Genomic DNA, 19,654 nt, shown 5'->3' with positions numbered 1-19,654 from the left:
CCTTTCAATGGGTGACTTGAATGGTATGTGAATTCTCTCTCAGTAAAGCTTGTCCAAAAAAAAAAAGGAAGAAAGAAGTTAATAGTAGAAAGCCAGAGGGAAAGCTGGGCTGCTGAGTAGGGATGGGGGATGGCCAAAGAAAAGAACTTTATTAGGCAACCTTTTTTTTTTTTTTGAGGAAGATTAGCCCTGAGCTAACTGCTGCCAATCCTCCTCTTTTTGCTGAGGAAGATTGGCCCTGAGCTAACATCCGTGCCCATCTTCCTCTACTTTATACCCATCTTCCTCTACTTTATACCCATCTTCCTCTACTTTATATGTGGGACACCTACCACAGCATGGCTTTTGCCAAGCCGTGCCATGTCCACACCCGGGATCCAAACCGGCAAACCCCAGGCCGCCAAAGCGGAACAGGTGCACTTAACCACTGCGCCACCGGGCTGGCCCCTGTTAGGCAAACTTCTTCAGCAGTCACTCATCTTTACATTTCGTCATTCTGTGTGGTTTCTTAGAAAAAGTGGACGTGCCTGTATTTTTCTTTCCTCGCTGTGCTACACCTGGCCCCATTTGCTTGTTAAAAAAGCAGTGAGCATTGGTGGAATGTTAATGGTCTGAACTATATTAACTTCCCATCTGGCTGTTACTCTCCAGGAAGTCTCTTTTTATTTGATTGTGGCTGATTAGAGGTTTTGTTCCTCTTCCATTTGTGCTGATTTGGCTCATTTAGAGTCCATCTAGTTTGTGATTTGTCTTCCTCCTCTCATCGTCCAGCATTTTGAAAAACCCTCCTTTAGAGGCTGTGTTCTCTTGATAAATAACAAGTGATAATATTTATGACCAGTCAGCGTGGGATACGATTTGAGGGGGAAGTGAGGGTCGCAACTGAGTGTGGGAGAGCCCTGAAACCTTCTTTCGTGGTGTCTAAACGCCGGGCAGCAGGCTCAGCACAGAGCTGCTGTGAAAAGTCATTTTCCTGGCTCAGCTGTGATGAGCTGTATTTCATCACGGCACCTGTGGCCCTCGTCCAACTTGCTACATCCTCGAGCAGTGCCAGCTTGGTGGGGATGCATCCACACAGGACAGGCAGGCTTGTACTGAGGTTCTGCAGGCCGAATTAAGACCTTTGGGCACCCCACCTCTATATCGTGACTCGGTTGTTTCAGACACAGTTGCCTTGCAAAGAAGTTGACACATTTGGCCTTCACTAGGAGTTCCTTACCTGAGGTTAATGATGGTCATTTGCAAACATAGACATAACTTGAGTCCTATAAAAGGAATAAAATGGTTCCCTGTTTGCCATTCATATGATAAAGCAGGAACTTAGCGTGTGGAAGCTTCATCCTTCAGGACAGTTTGACTTTCTCTCTATAGATCTGAACCTTTTGAGGAGATGGAATCTAGGGCTGTGGCTGGTAACCTACTTCCTTCTTATGATGAAGAAGGTCAGGGAGAGAGAGGGAGAGAGAGAGAAAGAGGGAGGGAGTGGAGAGGAAGGAAGCAGGGAGGGAAAGGGAGAGTGAGAGCAAGCAAGAGAACCACAGAGAAAGAATCATCATAGGAATGAAAAGAAATGAAGGGATCTGAGTACAGAACAGGGAGAAAGAAGGACAGATAGGCTGTAGGATCAGAGGGAAAGAGAATGCAGATGGAGGGGAGAGTGGGATCAAGGTATGAACAGAGCAAGTTAGGATGTGTAAAGATGCAGAGAATGCTGAAAAATATAAAAAGCTACTTCTCATTAATCTTCCTCCTTTATGTCCTAGAAATTGCATTTGATCGTTGCTGGCCCTGCGCCTCCCTGGCTTTTCTTAAAAACCTAGTTCATACCCTGTATTTGCACACCATGCAGTCACCTGAGAGTATTCCATTGTTTTCTTGGTTCCTCTGCCTCTGTCTTCTTCCTACTCCTTTTTTTGTACCCTCCCCCAAGCACTTGGCCCCTAAAATGGTAGTATTTTAGATCTAGAAGTGACCTTAGAGAACGTCTAAAAGATTTGGCTCTTTCACTTCACAGCTAGGGAAAAAGAAATCCAGAAAAATTAAATGACTTATCCAAGGTCAGATAACTAGCAGGTTGCAAAGCTGGGCTAGAGTGCAGAGCTCCTATCCCATGGGCACTGCTCAGATCCGGTGGGCCCATCCTTCTCTGCAGAGAGCTGTCCCCCTGCTCGTCAGATTCCTCATTGGCAAAGGGGAGGGTGGAGAAAAGATCGCCCAGTGAAGTGCTAGTGCCAGCCAGCTCCAGCAGCTTCTTCCCTAGTGGGGAGGTGGCAGCGTTCAGATAGAAATTTCTGACCATGTGGGGCAGCGCTATGGAATCTCATTTGAGTGGTTCTCAGCTGGGGCAATTTTGCCCCCACGAAGACTTTTAGCAGTGCCTGGAGACATTTTTGGTTGTCAGACCTAGGGGATGTTGCTGGCATCTAGTGGGTAGAGGCCAGGGATGCTGCTGAACATCCTACAGTGCTCACACAGCCCCCCACAACATTGTGTCAGACCCACAATGTCAATAGTGCAGAGCTTGAGAAACCCCGCTTCTCCTAATCTCTTCTCAACAGAAGCTCAGTGCCCACAGCCCAGGACAAAGACCCTTTTTCCTAACTAGGTGGAAGCACCTGGGGAGAGTTTACTCCAGATACCCGGGGCTTCGGTAAGCTTCCTGAGACGATAAGCTGACTAGAATTTCTGGGTTAATTAACTTAATTAAAAAAGCTGAGGTTTGACAAGAAGCAGGCAGAATTCTCATCTCCTTTTGAGAAGCCTGCAGCCCAGCAGGCATATCTTAACCGCTCCCCTCAGAGACCTCTGCCCAGGGTGACGTCTTAAAAAGGCAGAAATAAGGGCTCCCTTAGATGTAGGCCTCCGGTGGTCAACGTGTGGCGCTGAACAGAATTAACTGCCAGTTGTGCAGAGTTAAACGGGAAAGAAAGTGAGCGTGAGACTGAAGGGTGCGAGGCAGGGTTTTAAAAGGGCAAAATGGATTGTTCTGTCCGCCGCAGTAAGTTGGAACCAGCCACAGCTGTGGGAACGAAATTATGGAGGGAAATTAATCATCTTAGCCATTGTTCTATAAAATTGCTCTAGGCCAAAGGCGTTTGCTTTATCATTTTTATAGTTTAACCTCTTTTTACCTTGTTGAGCCATGGTGTTTGTGTTCCTAACATAACTTCTTTCTCCAGGAAGGAGTTTTTGGTGTTGTCTCTACCTGTGGTCACTTCTGAGAAAATGGGCGCTCTGTGTTCTGGGATGTTCTAGTCTTCCCTGGATGAGCAGTCCATGGGATATAAAAATACACTGTTACGTAATCAGAGTTTCCAGGTAAAATAGTTGCCATTTGCTTCCTGATAACTCATTTCTCTTTCTATTTTATTAAAAAAGCTAACTCAAGGGGCCGGCCCGGTGCTGTAGTGGTTAGGTCTGAGTGCTCCGCTTTGGTGGTCTGGGGTTCGCCAGTTTGGATCCGGTGTGCGGACCTACACACTGCTCGTCCAGCCATACTGTGGTGGGCGTCCCACGTATAAAGTAGAGGCAGATGGGCACAGATGTTAGCTCACAGCTAGCCTTCCTCAGCAAAAAGAGGAAGATTGGCGACAGATGTTAGCTCAGGGCTAATCTTCCTCAGGAAAAAAAAAAGCTAACTCAAGTCGATCTTGTTTATGTATGACTTGATTTCTTTTTTCCTCTATTATAGTAGAAGTTATTTTGAAATTAAAAGTTTCCCATCCTTTCATTGATCCTCACTTACTCTGAAGATCAAGATTTGTTGATTTCTAATCTGCCTACATTCCAGATCATTTATTAGAACTTTTTACCCCCTCTATTCCAGTCTCTGTTCAAAAAAAGAAAAAAAATTCTTTCACTTGTTCTTTACCTGTGTTTTCTCCCCTTTCAATGAAACTGCAAATGTTTAACACATTCCTGCTAACTGCAAGTCACTATGTTTAGAGCTGTGGGGTCTACAGTTCTAGATAAGGCGCCATCTTAACTCTCCTGGAACCAGGAGGGGGAATTAATGGGACTGGTATGTCCTTACAGTGGGATGTGTGAAGGAGAAGGAAGGAGGTTACTTTTAAATCTTTGAGGCAGCACACTGGATCCTCTTTCCCAATCCTTATCTTCTTTTTTTATTGTGATAAAGTTTACCATTTTAACCATTTTTAAGTGTACAATAAAGTGGCATTGAGTACATTCGTGTTGTTGTGCAACCATCACCATGCTCCATCTCCAGAACTCCTTCGTCATCCCAAACTGAAACTGTTCCCGTTAAACAATAACTCCCATCACCTCTTCCCTCCAGCCCCTGGTGACCGCTGTTTACTTCTGTCTCTGTGAATTTCACTGTTCTGGGTACTTCATGTCAATGCAGTTATACAGGATTTGTCCTTTGTGCTTGGCTTATTTCAGTTAGCATAATGTTTTCAAGGTTCATCCTTATTATAACATAGATCAGAATTTCATTCCTTTTGAAGGCTGAGTAATACAATCATGCACCGCATTATGACATTTCGGTCAACAACAGACCGCATATATGACTGTCGTCCCGTAAGATTAGTACCATATAGCCTAGGTGCGTGGTAGGGTCTACCATCTAGGTTTGTGTAAGTGCACTCTATGATGTTCGCACAACGACAAAATCGCCTAACAACGCAATTCTCAGAACATATCCCTATTGTTAAGCGAGGCATGACTATATTTCATTGTATGTGTATACCATATTTTGTTTATCCATTCATCTGTGGGTGGACAGGGGGTTGTTTGCACATTTTGGCTATTGTGGAATGCTTCTCTGAACACTGGTGTACTCTCAATACTTTTTAAAAAAGCATATTAAAAACCTCATCTGTTTTGTTAAAGCACTGAAAAGAAGTTGGCAAATGATACCTACCCATATCCATCCATATATACATATATTAATGTATTTATCTAGTTATATGCACTGGGAATAGTTACAAGGTGGAAAATGATTTTTCTGGCCTGAAATCCTGAGCCAGAACAATATCACTTCCTATCTTTGCTTCATATCCTCCCTTCTTTCCACCCAGTCTCTCTCTCCCTCTCTCCACTGCCATCTCTTCCCCATCTCTTCTTTCTCTTACTTCAGTTCAATTTAAAAAACTTTTATTATTGAGACTTTTGTGTGCAAGGTGCTCTGGGAGTTTCAAAGAATAAAACTACGCTTGGGTTGTTCGTGGTCTCTTACGGGAGACAAAGACCCATGATACTAGGTCATGAAGTTTCTGTGGCCGCCAGGCTTTCCAAGGGCAGGAGATGTGAGGGATGGTGTATTCCCATCAGAGAAAATGACCTCGCAAAGGACATGGGACAGGAAATGTTGGGAGTGTTCATTTTAAGTTGATTTTATTTGTAGGTGACTTTGAAATGTTTTTGATTATTATGGTCTATTTGGTAAGTTCTCTACCTGGCCCGGAGCAATAGTGATCTCTTTTCTAAATTCTATGTGATAGATTTTATATAGGAAGTTTCTCTTTAATAATTTTGTTTGAAAAGAAGTGCATTTTTTTTCAGTGTAATCTTAACAGATATTCTCCATGGTTCAAAGACAGGAGCGAGCTTTGTATTTAGTATATTTTACATCAGTAATTTATTTTGATTTTGTCCATATAATGCTATTGGTTTTTTAATTAAATAAATCTGATTGAATAAAATATTTATGAAGACTGGAAAAGGAGGCACCTTCTCAATTTAGTTTAATATTTGAAGAATTGATGTTGCTCAATTGAATAATATTTGAAGAATGAAGAAATTTCTGTTGATTTATTTAACAAGATAAATAAGTGAGTTCTAGATATTTTTTCATAAATATGTAAAAATTTGAAGTATATGTATGTGTCTTTATGAATGTATGTATAAATGTATATATGCACACACACACACACACTGTTTTAATTTTAAGTGTGAAGGTAAAAGAATTAACAACACTTTCAGCCAGAAAGGACAACCTAAGACGTAAAATACCAGTTTTCTTCCTCTTAATCATCTTCTAATGATTATCTGCCATCGGCAGATGGCCACGCAATATGAGCAGTAAATAATCTAGTAAATGTAACTGGTGTTTTTGGTCAATGAACTGCCAGTCTAGCTTCTTGGTCCTCAGCCTGACTTCGAAGATTAAGTCCCCTGGTCTGTAGGACTCACTCAGGAAACCTCAGAGGCCAGGGAGATGCAACCTTTTCCCCATGTAGGTGCCTGAGAAATGCAGTCCAATGCCCTGGAAAACCTCAAACATATGAGAACAAGGCCTGGGGAGGGAGCAGATGGAGGAAGGGAATGGGAATTGGACAGCATTCCTAGTGTTAGAAGGGAGCAGGAACAGATGCTTCTTGAGACCTTGCTGGTGACCCCAGATTAGTTAGTAGGGGCACCCAAAAAGGCATTCTAGCCTTCTCACCATCCTAGCAGAAAGTAGTTTGGGAGCTTCTGGGAGCTTATCCCTTGCAAAGTCGTTGACCTGGCTTTGGGTGTTGGGGAGATAGAGTATTGCTTCTGAAGCAGGAGTTGGTCCATTCCAGCCCTGCATTGAGGGTGAGGTTTGGCTAGAAGAGTGGTCACATAGTTTACTCATTCACTCATTCAACTAATATTCATTGAGCACCTACTGTGAGCTAGGCATTATTCCAAGTGCTGGTGATGATGGAACGAGCAAGACAAAGGCCCTGTATGGAGTTTGTGTTCTGATAGATATTTAACATTTGATACACGTTATATATTGTGAAATGATTTCTACCATGAGGTTTGTTAACACACCTATCACCTCACATAATTGTAATTTTGTTTTTTACAAATGTTTGTGGTGGGAACATTTAAGGTTTACTCTCTTAACAACTTTAAAGTGTGTAATAGTCTTGTTAATTGTAGTCACTATGCTGTATATTAGATCCCCAGAACTTACTCATCTTTCTGATGGAATTAATAGAAAATTAATAGGAAAGGATTAACAAAATTTGTTGTCTGTGTTCTTAGGCTCAAGAATCTGTGTAATAAACCATGAATTGATAAGGCATCTTCCTGTTTTAGGTACATAAACTGAGCACTCAAGGGAAACATTTCTGGAATAAGGGAAAAGCACTTAGTGCTCAAATTTGGTCTTCTGACTTCCAGGTGAATATTCCTTCCAAAAATGCTGGACAAAACACTATCTTTTAATCACTTGCAAAATATCTCCCTTTTTGATGGTTTTGGAGGAACAAAGAGAAGTCATATCCAAAGCTGTTTCTTGATTGAGTCTTTTTCAGAAAATCAGAGGATTACTGAAGGCAAGTATTTCCAGTGGTATAATCTCCGAGTCTCTTGGCCGTGGATGGATATGCCCCAATTCTTCTTTCTTCCTGAAAAATCTCCATGCCCTAGTCTTCTATCAAAACTCGGACCTTTCATGGTAGTGATTTTAGTAAACTTTCTCATAACCAGCAATAGCGTTCCTCCAGCCCTACCCTGGCCAATTGTCTACTTTCTATATTTCTTCCCACTGTTGTATTAGTTTTGTTTTTTCTACTGAATTTAATCATCCATGGAAAATTTAAATAGAAATTTATAGTCCCCATTACAGATTGTCTTTTCCCTTATTCCAGAAATGTTTCCCTTGAGTGCTCAGTTTATGTACCTAAAACAGGAAGATGCCTTATCAATTCATGGTTTATTACACAGATTCTTGAGCCTAAGAACACAGACAACCAATTTTGTTAATCAAAATTGACACTGATGCACAAAGTGTCCTGCAGTGAAAAATTCCAAAGGGGAGAAAAATAATACTTGGGGACTAGCTAATGGGAAAGGGGAAAGTCATCTGCCTTTCTTAGTGTCTCAGAATCATATTAAATGTCGAGAGTTTGTTGAGAGAAACCAGAAGGGCTTTATCTGAGGTTGAAATCCTTGCATGGAGTTCACAGATTCTGGCTGGTCACGGGGTCTCCACCCTGAAAGGTCGAGATCGGGGTCCCAGTCATTGCTGTACTGCCGTGGGCATTTAGGGCTTTGCCAAGATGACCAACATGGGGATTTGATCATAATGTAATTTTGTTTATGTGAACATTTTCTCGCCAGGAAATTGTCTTGAAAATACCAATTTGTTTCACAGAAAATATCAAGTAGGGGTTAATTACCATCATTTGGCACTGGCAACTTGCATACTTGAGTATGAACAAAGGGCCAGCTTTTTAGGTAAGATGTAAACATTTCTCTGATCTTAAAAAATTCTTTCTGAATTTAATTAGCTGAAAGAAATAGTGAAATATGAGATTTTGGATTAACATGGCGTCATATGCTTTGGTTTAGTTCTTATCTGAGCCAGATTTGATAATAGGGATTTGTAAATTTGAAGATTCTAGGTGTTATTGACTTCTTTGTAGGAGTTAAATACCATAAGATAGCAGAAATGTGAACTTTCTGATACAGCAGATGTATAAAACTCTTACTTTTTAACTAGTATATGGGTTAGACCTCTTGGTATTTTTGATACTTAAAAAAAAATCTCTCAGCTAATTTATTCAGAATAACCCATAAATGAGACATAACCATTTAGCTGCAGTGAAAACAGCGAGCTGTCATTTACTAGCCAGTATAGTTTTTGTAGAAATAGAATGTGAAGTTAGAATTCATATTCTGTTTGAACATAAAGTATATTCGTTTCTCTGATACAATTAAGGGTTTTAATCTTTGTCAACAAATTATGCCCAAAGTATACAAGATACATATTGTCATAAACATCTTCATTTTATTCTCTGTTCTTTGTTCAAAAATCTTTTGAGAAATGGATGATATTTTATATATGTACAGGTTCAGTGCTTTCTTCATGTCTACAGCTATGTTTCTGAGGACTTTGTGGTTTTCTCAGAGCTTTGTTCTGCTTGTCTAATGTCATAGAGGAATCTCTGCATTTCTGTGAACAACGCTGGTCCCACACCTGCCAGGGGGCAGAATTAGCAATCAGATGTTTACATTAAGAGATAGAAAGAAGCATGAAACAATGCTCTTATCCTCAAAGAGCAAACAGTAAAGTTGGAAAGGTAAGACAGAACCTATGTGAAAACAATTAAAAATATTCTAGGGCTCCATGTGCTGTTTGGCAAGTAATCAGAGTAGGAAAAGTGTAGGCTTTCTGAAAAAGGGTGGTTAAGGAAAGGCTTGGGTTCAACGTTGGGGGATAATAAGATGTTTGAATAGGTAGAAAATCAGAAAGCTGTTTCTTGATTTTTTTTAATACGAGGAAATGTTAGCTGATAGAGCTAAACCTTTAAAAAATTGTTTACCCCAGAAAAACTAACCAAGGGGGCCTCAGTCCTGGGATAGTTTCTGATCTTTCCTCTGTACTGGTCCAGAGCTCTGGATGAGGAACTGGTGAGAGTCACCTCTGGGAGCTGTCGTCATGTCCTCTTGGGGTGGGGACATACAGGCCTGGGAAGAGAGTGGGTTTCTTTTCTGCCCAGAGAGTGTCCTGGGCCAGGAGGCAGAGGCCTGGGCTCCTGTCCCTCTCCACCACTAACTTGCTGTGTGACCTCAGCCAAGTCACAGCACCTCTCAGGGCCTCCGTGCCCATCTGTGTGGCAGCACCCTCCCACCCTCCTCCTGATCTCACATTCTGTGAGTCTTTGAAAATGACTGAGTTCGCAGCTAGTCCTGTCTTTTATTGCCTGCGTCTTTTGTGGAGAGGGATTCAAGACGAAAGGGAAGCCTCTCCCTCTGCTGTTAATTTGCTGAAGGAGATGCTGGGCTGCGTTGGTAAAGGGCTGGGTTGAGGCAAGGACAGCCTTTCTTCTCCGGTGCCTCCAGCTGCTCCCTCACACCTAGACACTTACATCTCTGAGTCAGACTCAGGTTCTGAGATGGAAGTCCTAAGTGCTCATCATCTCTGCTGAGCACACTCATTATCTGCAATCAGGCAGCACTCCAGCTTCTGGCCTGCCATTAGCGAAACCCCTGTTGTCTTTAGTAGATGCTGGATGGGGGATATGCGGTCTGAATTGGGCCCATTAGGCCAAAGGCAGACAGCAGTACTTGGAAAGGGGCTGAGAAGGGCTGTTTCACTGTACCCAGCAACTTGTGCTTTCTCTGGCATGCGAACTAGCAAACCCCAGAAGGACAACCTCCCCACCCTCTTGCCTCACAAAGCTATTTGTTCTGTGTTCCCATCGCAGGCGAGCATCCTTGATGCTTTAAAGAATTGAGGAACTTTGCCATGGGCAGGATTTATGAAAGCAACCCGTGCTCCCGCCTCCCGCCCCCAAACACAGCATGGTGGATCACAGTAGGTTCCTGACATGCATTCCTTTGGGGACCTCTCTGATCTTCCCCAGTTTTGCCTGCAGGCATGAACATTGAACAGATTCCCTGGGGCCTGCCTTTTGTCACAGGCTCTTTGGGGGTCGTTGCCTTTCGCATCCAGCTGCTGAAGCCTGGCTCCATCTTCCCTGCAGGTTGGGGTGCTGCCAGCTCCCTGCTGTCGTGTTTGGCAGGTGGTTCCAAGGATGAGGGGCAAGCGGCAGTACTGCAGGCTTGCTGAGGTCTTGGCTGCAGGATGGCTGCCCTGGCTGACTTTCAGCCAACTGGGAGAAGAAAAATCTGGCAAAGCACCTCCTCTCTTCAGATCTCAGAGGGAAGCTGTGGCTGCCCTGCAGCATTTCTCTCTCTCCATCCCATCTCTAGGAAAAGAAGAGAGTCGTCCCTAAACGCTGCGCCCTCACCTGGGAGGGTTTAGGGGCTTTTGGTCAAAGCAGGAAGGAGAACAATGTAGCTTCACCAGGAGTCAGGAGGTCACATTGAGTTGTTCATGCAATACTTCAAAACGTGTTCGTCTGTATTTCTTGCATCTTTTTTGTTTTTGCTTTGAAATGTGTAAAACAAGAAGTCAGATATGTAAGCATTTGTGGAGCATTTGTGTTTACACAGACTCAAGAACAGCATGATTGCGCTGTCATGTCCGCAGATGTATTTCTTGAGGAAGGACTGAGGTTTGGGCCCAAGCAGGATTTCTTTTTCTTGGGATGACTCATTTTATAAATCAGTGGGATGCAGAATGCCACACAAACACCTCCTTGGATTCATGCTCAAAGGAGAGAGCCTCACTGCTTTATTAGGTATAGGAAGTGTTGCTGTAACTTCTGTCTTAGAGAACTCTTCAAACAGGGTGAACAGGGTATTATCAGTATTTCTGTCCAAACCAGGATCCTCACATATGACTCACTGAGAAGGTAGCAGAACCAAACCTCAGGGAAGAAGACCTTAAGTAAGCACTTGGGAGCCTGCTGTTTGTCCCCCGAGAATGAACTGTGCCAGGGTCAGCAGGTGTGCAATATGGTCTAAGAGCGCCATCTTGTGGCTCAAGCATCATAAATGTTTTGAGCTAGAAACACCCAAAATAGGGATTCTGCCCACTTTCAATGCCTTTTTGAAGCTAGAGTTCATGATAGCTGCTTTTTAGCATCTTAGAGCAGTTCCTGGCATACTCAGTTAATATTTGTCAAATGAAACTTTTTGGAGGGACCTCATGCTGTGGCAGAGGCAACTTGTTCTATGTTATAGTGGAAGGCGCAGCCAGGACTCTGACATTATGTCTTTGCAGGTGTGGTCCATAGGTCATTGAGTCCTCAGTGAGATGGAATACTCTGAATATCGTCTGAGTGGTCTCAAGCATCCTGGGAATATCACTTCCTGTGCTCTGAAAGCTGCTTCTAGAGGTTGATGGCCTCACTGAAATCTATCCTCTGTCACATTTAACATTTTTATTCTCATTGTTATAATGGGGTTTAAAAATCTTCTGGAAAATTTAGTTTACTTTTGAAGTTTTAAACTCAGATGCTTGAGGGAATAAGCTTGAGGGAAATTTTTATTTCTTTTTTTGTTGAGGTATAATTGACATAAAAGATTATATTAATTTCAGGTGTACAATATAATGATTTGAAATTTGTATGTATTGCAAAATGCTCACCACAATAAGTCTAGTTAACATCCATCACCATACATAGTTAAGAAGATTTTTTTTCTTGTGATGAGAACTTTTAGGCAAATATGCAGTATATATTATTAACTACATTCGCCATGTTGTACATTACGTCCCCATGACTTATTTATTTTATAACTGGAAGTTTGTACCTTTTGACTGCCTCCACCCATTTCCCCTGCCGCCCCACCTCCCACCTCTGGCAACCACCAGTCTGTTTTCTGTATCTGTGAGCCTGTTTTTTCGTTGTTTGGGTTTTTTTTTAGATTCTACATATAAGTGAGATTATACAGCATTTGTCTTTCTCTGTCTGCCTTATTTCATTTAGCATAACGCCCTCACGGTCCATCCATGTTGTCACAAATGGTAAGATTTCATTCTTTTTTATGGTTGAATAATATTCCATTGTGTATATATACCACATTTTCTTTATTCATTCATCTGTCGATGGATGCGTGTTTCCATATCTTGGCTATTGTAGATAATGCTGCAGTGAACATGGGGATGCATATATCTTTTTGAGTTAGAGTTTTCATTTTCTTCAGATAAGTACTCAGAAGTGGAATTGCTGGATCATGTGGTAGTTCTACTTCTAATTTTTTGAGGAATCTCCATACTGAAAATTTTTGTTGATTAAGCTGAGGTAAAGTAATCTTGTGGTTTATCTAACAAGGACAGCCTTAATCCATTTTAGGTTTATTCTAATATTTTTGAAAGTCATCTTAAATAATTTTTGGAACAAAGAAGGGAATAAATATACAAAATAAAACAGTCCATTTAAAAATGTTCTTCCTTCCCATGAGGCATTTGAATCTTGCTTGTAATATGATGGAGACAGTGTCAGATATTTATCTTTCATTGGAATGTCAGACTTTCCTCCTCCTACCCAGAGGTTTGGGATTTGGGAGGGCACTGGATTATACAATAGACTAGCCAGTTTATGATTAGGTCAGGACATTGGAAATTTGTTCATTTAACAACAGGGACCAGTTCTCAACCACTGGCAGTGCTTTTGCGCTGCATTGCCAGGACTCCCAGCTTCCCGAGTGCTTCCTTTGATTGGCTCCTCTGCCTCAACCCAGCCCTTGATCCCACTTAGGTTAGAAGTCAAAGCCAGTTAGTCCCATTGAAGCAGCACCACACAGTGCTTAGTAGAGAATAAGAAGGCCAGCCCAACTCTTTTCCCCATAACTTCCTTTTCTTACTTCAAAGGCTAGCTGTGTTTGGAAGGGTCCTTTTGTGAGGGACGCCATTGCAGAAAGCAGCAACTTGATATATGATGCCATCTCTTGGTCTTTTAAAGCCAGACTGCAAACACCTGGAGAGCAAAAAAAAGCCACATCCTCCTACTTCATATGCAAAGCATCAAGTAAGAATTGGCATTTATATGACACTTTCCATGACAGGAGGCTTTTTCTAGGGAAGCTGCCTGCCGTGTCCCCATTTTGTGGTAACAGGGCTTAAAATAAAGAAGGAAGGCCAGAGCAGGCGGGTAAGGTCGGCTTGCTCTTCTTGCATGATACGTGTTGTCCTTGCTCTTAATTCCCCTGCAGTGTGGCCTCGTCCCTTCATTGTCATCACCCTTCACTGGAGCCCTGGGTGACTGCTCTAATGGGGACTTCTGGGGCATTCAGTCCATTAAGTGTTGCCATTGGAATGCCAGTCTCTGCTCCCACTTCCCCTGCAGAGCTTTGCCGCCCAGCATGGACGGATTAAGATCTACTTTGCAAGACTTGACTTGTGTTGGGATTTTAATTTGAAATGAAACTTAAATGCACTGACCCTGTGCATTCTGATAATTTAACAGCCCTGTTGGGAGACCAGTAATGAGGAGAAAGTTGCTCTGAGTCTTTCTTGCTCTTAAGCCTGACAGGTTTTATTTGGAAGAGTTGCCTGTTAGTGAGGGAGAAATGCTCATTTTTTTCCTGCCTAAGGAGCTATTGAACTTTATTTTTTCCCTCAGGTGTTAGGAAACAGGAATTAAAGATAGTATGTGACCCAGACACGCTGCGCAATAAAAAGTTCTTGCTTCCATCACGTTGCTGATTACCTGCACCTTGTTAATAAGGAAGAGAAAGATCTGTTACCTAAAAACAGAAGGAGTGAATAATTCTATTCAGGGAAATTTGAGACATCAGAGGAATTAGAGGAGTCCTTGCAAAAGGGCAAAAGCTTACATTTTTCATTTTTCTCTTTATTTCGTGTGACTTTTGCCTTAAAGCCTTCCTTCTTCCTCACTGTTTCCCACCCCCCACTAGCGAAATGTTGTGTCACATTATTTAGAACTTTCTAAATAGAGGAGAAAAAAATTCTTCCAAGTTTGGCTCCTCTGTCCTTCGAGAAGATACTGTCTGTGGAGGAGAGTTTATAAAAAGATGGGAGGTTTGGGTTCCTGTTACTTTTGGAAATGGTATTTACCCAGATCACACGGAATCTGCCTCTCACTCTACATGGTGCGAGCCGATAGGGTGGAATCCTCACGTGGTAGAGAGGCAACTGGAGACCATGCCGAGGGACCTCAGGAGACCTGAACTGCGTGGGTATCCAGGCAACTGTGAAGAGAGGCTGCAGCTGCTCAGCAAGGATGCTGGGCGCAACCCCTCAATACCCTCTCTGTTGTTTTCAGTAACTTTAAAGGGTGGCAGTCCGTCCACAACACTCAAGGGAGGATTTAATCGAAGAGTTTGATTTGCATCAGCAAGTGGAAATCTGCCCTTTTGCAAAAACAATTGTCAGTATGGTTCTTCATCCTCCTTTCCCTCCATTCGCTTTGGTGGTTATTTAACCAGCCATGTAAGCCTGCTTTCTAGCCTCAGATAAGCCCAGCTCATCCCCACCTAGGCCTCTGCCCTGCCTGGCCTGGTGTCCTCCGGGTCTTTGTCCGGCTCCCTCCTCCTCACTCAGCCCTTAATAGATGTGAGATCTCTGCCGGGGGGCCTTTCCGCACCAACCTAGCTAACCATTTTTTGGTTTTCTATCTTCATAGTATTTTAAGTTCCAGAAATGACCTTAAATGCCGGTTCAAAGCACACACTCTGGCGTCAGATCCCTTAGGTGCATCTCAGCTCCACCACTTACATGCTGGATGTCTTCTTCCTGCCCTTCCACGTCCAGTTTCTACTCTCCTCCACCCTGTTCTGTGCCCAAGGGTCCTCATCCATGGCTTCTTACCACAGGCTTCTGCTTCTGCTTCCCACTGGGCTCTGCCGATGGAGGGAGGCAGGGTTGAGGGGGTGGTGCGGTGAGGGGAAGCTGAGGGCTGCTTGGATCCCGGGCTTTCTCCGAGTCGGGGCACCTGCCCAGCTCTAAGGAAGGACACACCTGCTGCCAGCTAACAGTGCTGTCTGTAGAACCACCCTCTCTGCTTTCTGCACCTGCTCCCTCAGCTCACCCCTTTCACACGGGGGTGGACAAGGGCCCCTCTGTTTGTGCCCTGCGCTTCTGCACTACCCCTTTTTGGTTTCCTTAAACACTGCCCACACCTTTATGAAACTCTCCTCAAATCACTCCGTTTCAGAATGCCCTTTATTTCTTGCAGAGGGATATAACTTACTAGCTATATGAACTTGAGGTAGCTAATTAACCTCTGTGCCTCAGTTGCAGCATCTGTGAAGGGCACATAATAGGAGAACCTTCTTTATAGTCCTTGTAGGATTAAATGCGTTAATATATGCAGAATGCTCAGCAGGGTGCCTGGCAGGTGGTAAATACTATGTAAGCATTTGCTGTTTTAATTATTGTTGTTATAATTGTAATTATACAGTTAATTACAATTATACAAATATAATTATAATTATTATTGTGTGTTTGTTGACCCATGTATTGCCTGCTTTGTCCCCTCTGGAATGCATGCTCCCTGGAGGCAGGGGCTCTGTCTTCTTGCTGCATTCCTAGCTTGTACAACAGTGCCAGCTCCTTAGAGGCACTTAATATATATCTATATATGTATCTATTTTTAACTGACTTTCAGATAACCAGAAAGCTCTATTCCATAATAAAGCTCAAGTCAACACACACTTATTGCATGTGTCAAATTTTAGTATTGTAAAACGTTCAAACTCAGTTATTGATTATAAATGAATTTTAATTGATTCAATAATATTTAAAAAGTGAGAATAATTTTAAAACTCTTTAAATAAGCACTAGTTTTATCAACTTTATGAGTTTTAAATTTGCTAATTTTCAACGTAGTGAAAAGTGTTTCCAGAATTATCTGCGTTTTCCAAGGTGTTAATCAAACTTTTCATTTAGGAAGACTTTGCCTGCTAACCTGGAAAAAATAAAATAAAGCTAAAAGCATGTTTTTAGCTGGACAGATTTGTCTTTGGGGCTTAATATAAACCCATCAGTGAGGAAATACAAGTTACAACGTTGCTTATAACACTAGGAACATATTTTCCTGCTAAGTGGATATAAGATCTCATAATGTTAATATATTTAGTGAATATTATCTCTTTTTTACCTGAAATTAATCAGTTTAAAAGTACAATTTACAGCCTAATAAATGCATCATGCAGTTAGACTTCCGTGCCTTTTCTTCCTTTAAAATTAGTCAGATTACATTTTTTCGTAGGATCATTGGTTTTTAACTTTAGAATGTCTCTTGATATCACTTACTTAATGGCAGTGGCAATTAGACTATTTAGTAAATGCATTGAATCAATCCTTAAAATGTTTTTTGGATCAAAACCCCTCTTTGTATTTAGCAGGAGTAATAGGGCTTTATGTAGCCGCAATTTTGGTCTGTTGCATTTATTGAACTGTAGACTGTCCTGTGGGGATTGAGGGAGGTGGGGAAGGGGGAGGAAGGAAGGATGAAGAAGACCAAACGCAAAATAAATAGGAGGCACAATCCTTCCTTCAAGCAGTTTATGGTCTTGTTAGATATGTGGAAAAGGAAAAGACGTGAGGCCACTTAGAGATTAAATGAATATATATAAATTAAGTCTGGGTATACGAGGAGACTATTAAAAAAAAAGGACATTGTATTTATTTATTTTTCTACCAGTTTATGTGAACAAAGATCATGCAGCCTGTTTTAGCAACACTAGCGTTTACTCATACAGAAGTCAGTGCCCTGATTGTCCAAGGGAAATGAAACGATGGGGCCAATTCCAGTGAAGAAAAATTGGCAAATGCCTAGAAGATGTCTAAACCGATTTTGTCCAAACGATGGTTTATTCGGCAAGAATTCAGTATGGCAAAAAAGGTAGGCCAGGCCCTTAAAGTTTGTTTTAATGGGGTTTAGAGAAGTGTGTAGTGAAACAGCTCCAGAATCAGAGTTCTGGTGTTCAAATCGTGATGCTGTCCACTAGCTGGTACCTTGGTCAAACTTTGCTGCCTCAGTTTTCTCATCTGTAGAGAGGATAATAGTGACTCTACTTCAGTGTTGTGAGGATTAAATGAGTAAACCCAGAGATCAGTGCTTGCTGTTATTATCTAACCTGCTTATTAATCCTCCAGCAGAAATACCAAAAACGTTTTAAGGTGGAAAGATATAAAGTACATGGAGATCTTCTCTGACAGGAGGAAATGCATTAAGTGAAAAAGCATTTAGGTTTTTGAATTCCCTATTATTAAAAATTAAGTTTTATTACAATTTTTCAATGATATAGGGTTAAAGCATAGTCCTTATTTGCTGTCCTTAAGGAATTTGAGATTAATTACAGCATTCTTAAAGTCATGACTCCCACAGTTAGATGCGTCATCTTCAGTAGTTGAGGGGTTAAATGAGTTGCAAGTCAGTAAGTCAGTTGTTGGTTTCTGTGGGCTGCAAAATCTGCTTTGCTCCATTGTGCTTTAAAGGAGAGAATGCTAAACGGATACCAGGAGACCTGGCTTCTGCCCCTTGCTGGCTGCATGGCCTGAGTCCGTCCTTTCCCTCCCTCGGCCTGCTCCTTGTCTGTGGAACAAAGATTCTGGACTAGTGAGAAGAGGATTCCTTCCAGCCCTCACAGTCTCCGGATCTATATTTTGAAACCATCTGCTGGGCAGTTTTAACAGAAGGTCTGAAAAATCAGACTTGGTCGTGTGCCTCTGTTCCTTTTTTCTTTTCCCTTTTTCGCCACATTTTCCCACCTTGGGGGATCCAGACACTTGAATCACCAAGGCTGTGCTGCGCTCTGCGCTTGCCTGAATATGACTGAGGGAGTTTGCTCTCCCTAGCTGAGTCTCAGTTAAAGCAAGACACGGGGCTGCAATGCTTCAAGCCCCTGGCTGTGCAAGACCGTCCGTCCTCACAGTGTTCACCTTCTAGAGAGCTGGGCGTGGATAGAAAGGACAGATTTTTCGTACAGAGGGAAGGATCCATTTTCAAAAGTGGATGATTACTAAAGCATTCTCCTCTTTTCTTTGCCTATGGCCCAATCCTCTACCATTCTCTCCCTTCAGGGTTTCCCAGAGTGCCCCAACTCTCTTCTGGTGCCTGGGAAGCTCTCTGGACTCTGCCACCTGAGGGTGAGGAGCCACCAGGAGGGGCTAACCGGGAGGGGAGGAAGCCCAGGATTAAGGATGAGGAGACCTGAGCTGTCTGGCAAAGCCCCTGGTCAGGAGGCCACCGTGGGGTCCACAGTACAGAAGCAGCATCTGTCAATGGCAGAAGGTCAGGAGGAAAAGAAATAACAAGTCACTCGCCTGCACGCTCTTTCTCATCCTCAGTGTCCCGTGTTTCCAGTTCCTGGAATATCCTCTTATCAAGCTGAACTGCATGTCACATGTAACATTTGAGTACAATTTAAATCCTGGTTCACCCTCAGACTTTTATGCCGTCCTTACCTCATTATGATGATTATATCTATTACTTGCTCGGATTTATAATTTGTGAGGTGTCCTTTGTGGAACGACCAACTGTCCTGGGGACTGAGGGGGTGGGAGGGATGTTAGATGCTAAAATCAAGACAGTTCCAGGAAGCCAGGATGGTTGGTCACCCTTCCTTTTGGTCCTCTTGTGCTTTCAGACAAGGAGTTTCTCCATATGTTCTTATGTCTTCATCTGTCAAGTATCTTGTTACCCCATGGCAACACCTGTTGTCTACCCCAGTGCCCTTGTCCGGGCCTGCTCTACCTGCTTTCTTGTCCCTCCTTGTCTTCGCCTGATGCGAGGCTGGGCAGCGAATGAGCCGTCTCCCCTGGGTCTTGTTGGACGTCAGTCTCCGTCTCAGAAGGGAGAGTGCTCAGAGTTGCCTCTGAAAGAAAATGCAGCATCTTGAACTTGGGTTTGAGGGTTCTCTCCTCAGCGCACCCTTTTCTGTGCTTTCCTCTTTACTCACCTCATGATGTGTGCCTTTGCTTCCTCGTCACCAACACAGTCCACCTTCTCAGCCTTCATCTGTTTTTCTTGGATAGAATATTCTCCCCCAAACGACTTGGATTTTTCTCCTTAAAGCTGTTTGCTCTATTAAACCTTCTTGAACAAACCTCTCCTTTGTTCCCATCCCTAGCCCTTTTTGGTACATTTTTATGTATATGCTTTTTTCTTGCCAATATCCTTTGCGTGAGTTCCCTGTTGCTTATTAGATCTTAAGCACTAACTGGAAGGATCTACTTCTCCCTTCCTGTGACTCCCCCAAAGCTCGCTGCAAGCTGTTCCCCACGTGGTTACGCGTGAAATGTTTTTGACCAACAGATTGCTCATTTAGTCTCAGTCTTTGTTGGATGCCAAGGAGAACAAATTAAAATAATACTCTCTTCTGCTTCTTTCAC

General features: G+C 42.6%; 1 protein-coding gene across 5 annotated transcripts in view; it reads left to right on the top strand.

The window, feature by feature from the left end:
• Positions 1–19,654, top strand: part of CACNB4 (calcium voltage-gated channel auxiliary subunit beta 4) — a 241,338-nt gene that overhangs the window by 43,712 nt on the left and 177,972 nt on the right. The gene's annotated exons all lie outside the window — the stretch shown is intronic.

This window comes from Equus caballus, chromosome 18, assembly GCF_041296265.1.
Source record: "Equus caballus isolate H_3958 breed thoroughbred chromosome 18, TB-T2T, whole genome shotgun sequence".
In the NCBI taxonomy this organism is placed as follows: Eukaryota; Metazoa; Chordata; class Mammalia; order Perissodactyla; family Equidae; genus Equus; species Equus caballus.
This window is presented reverse-complemented; position numbering and strand designations above follow the sequence as displayed.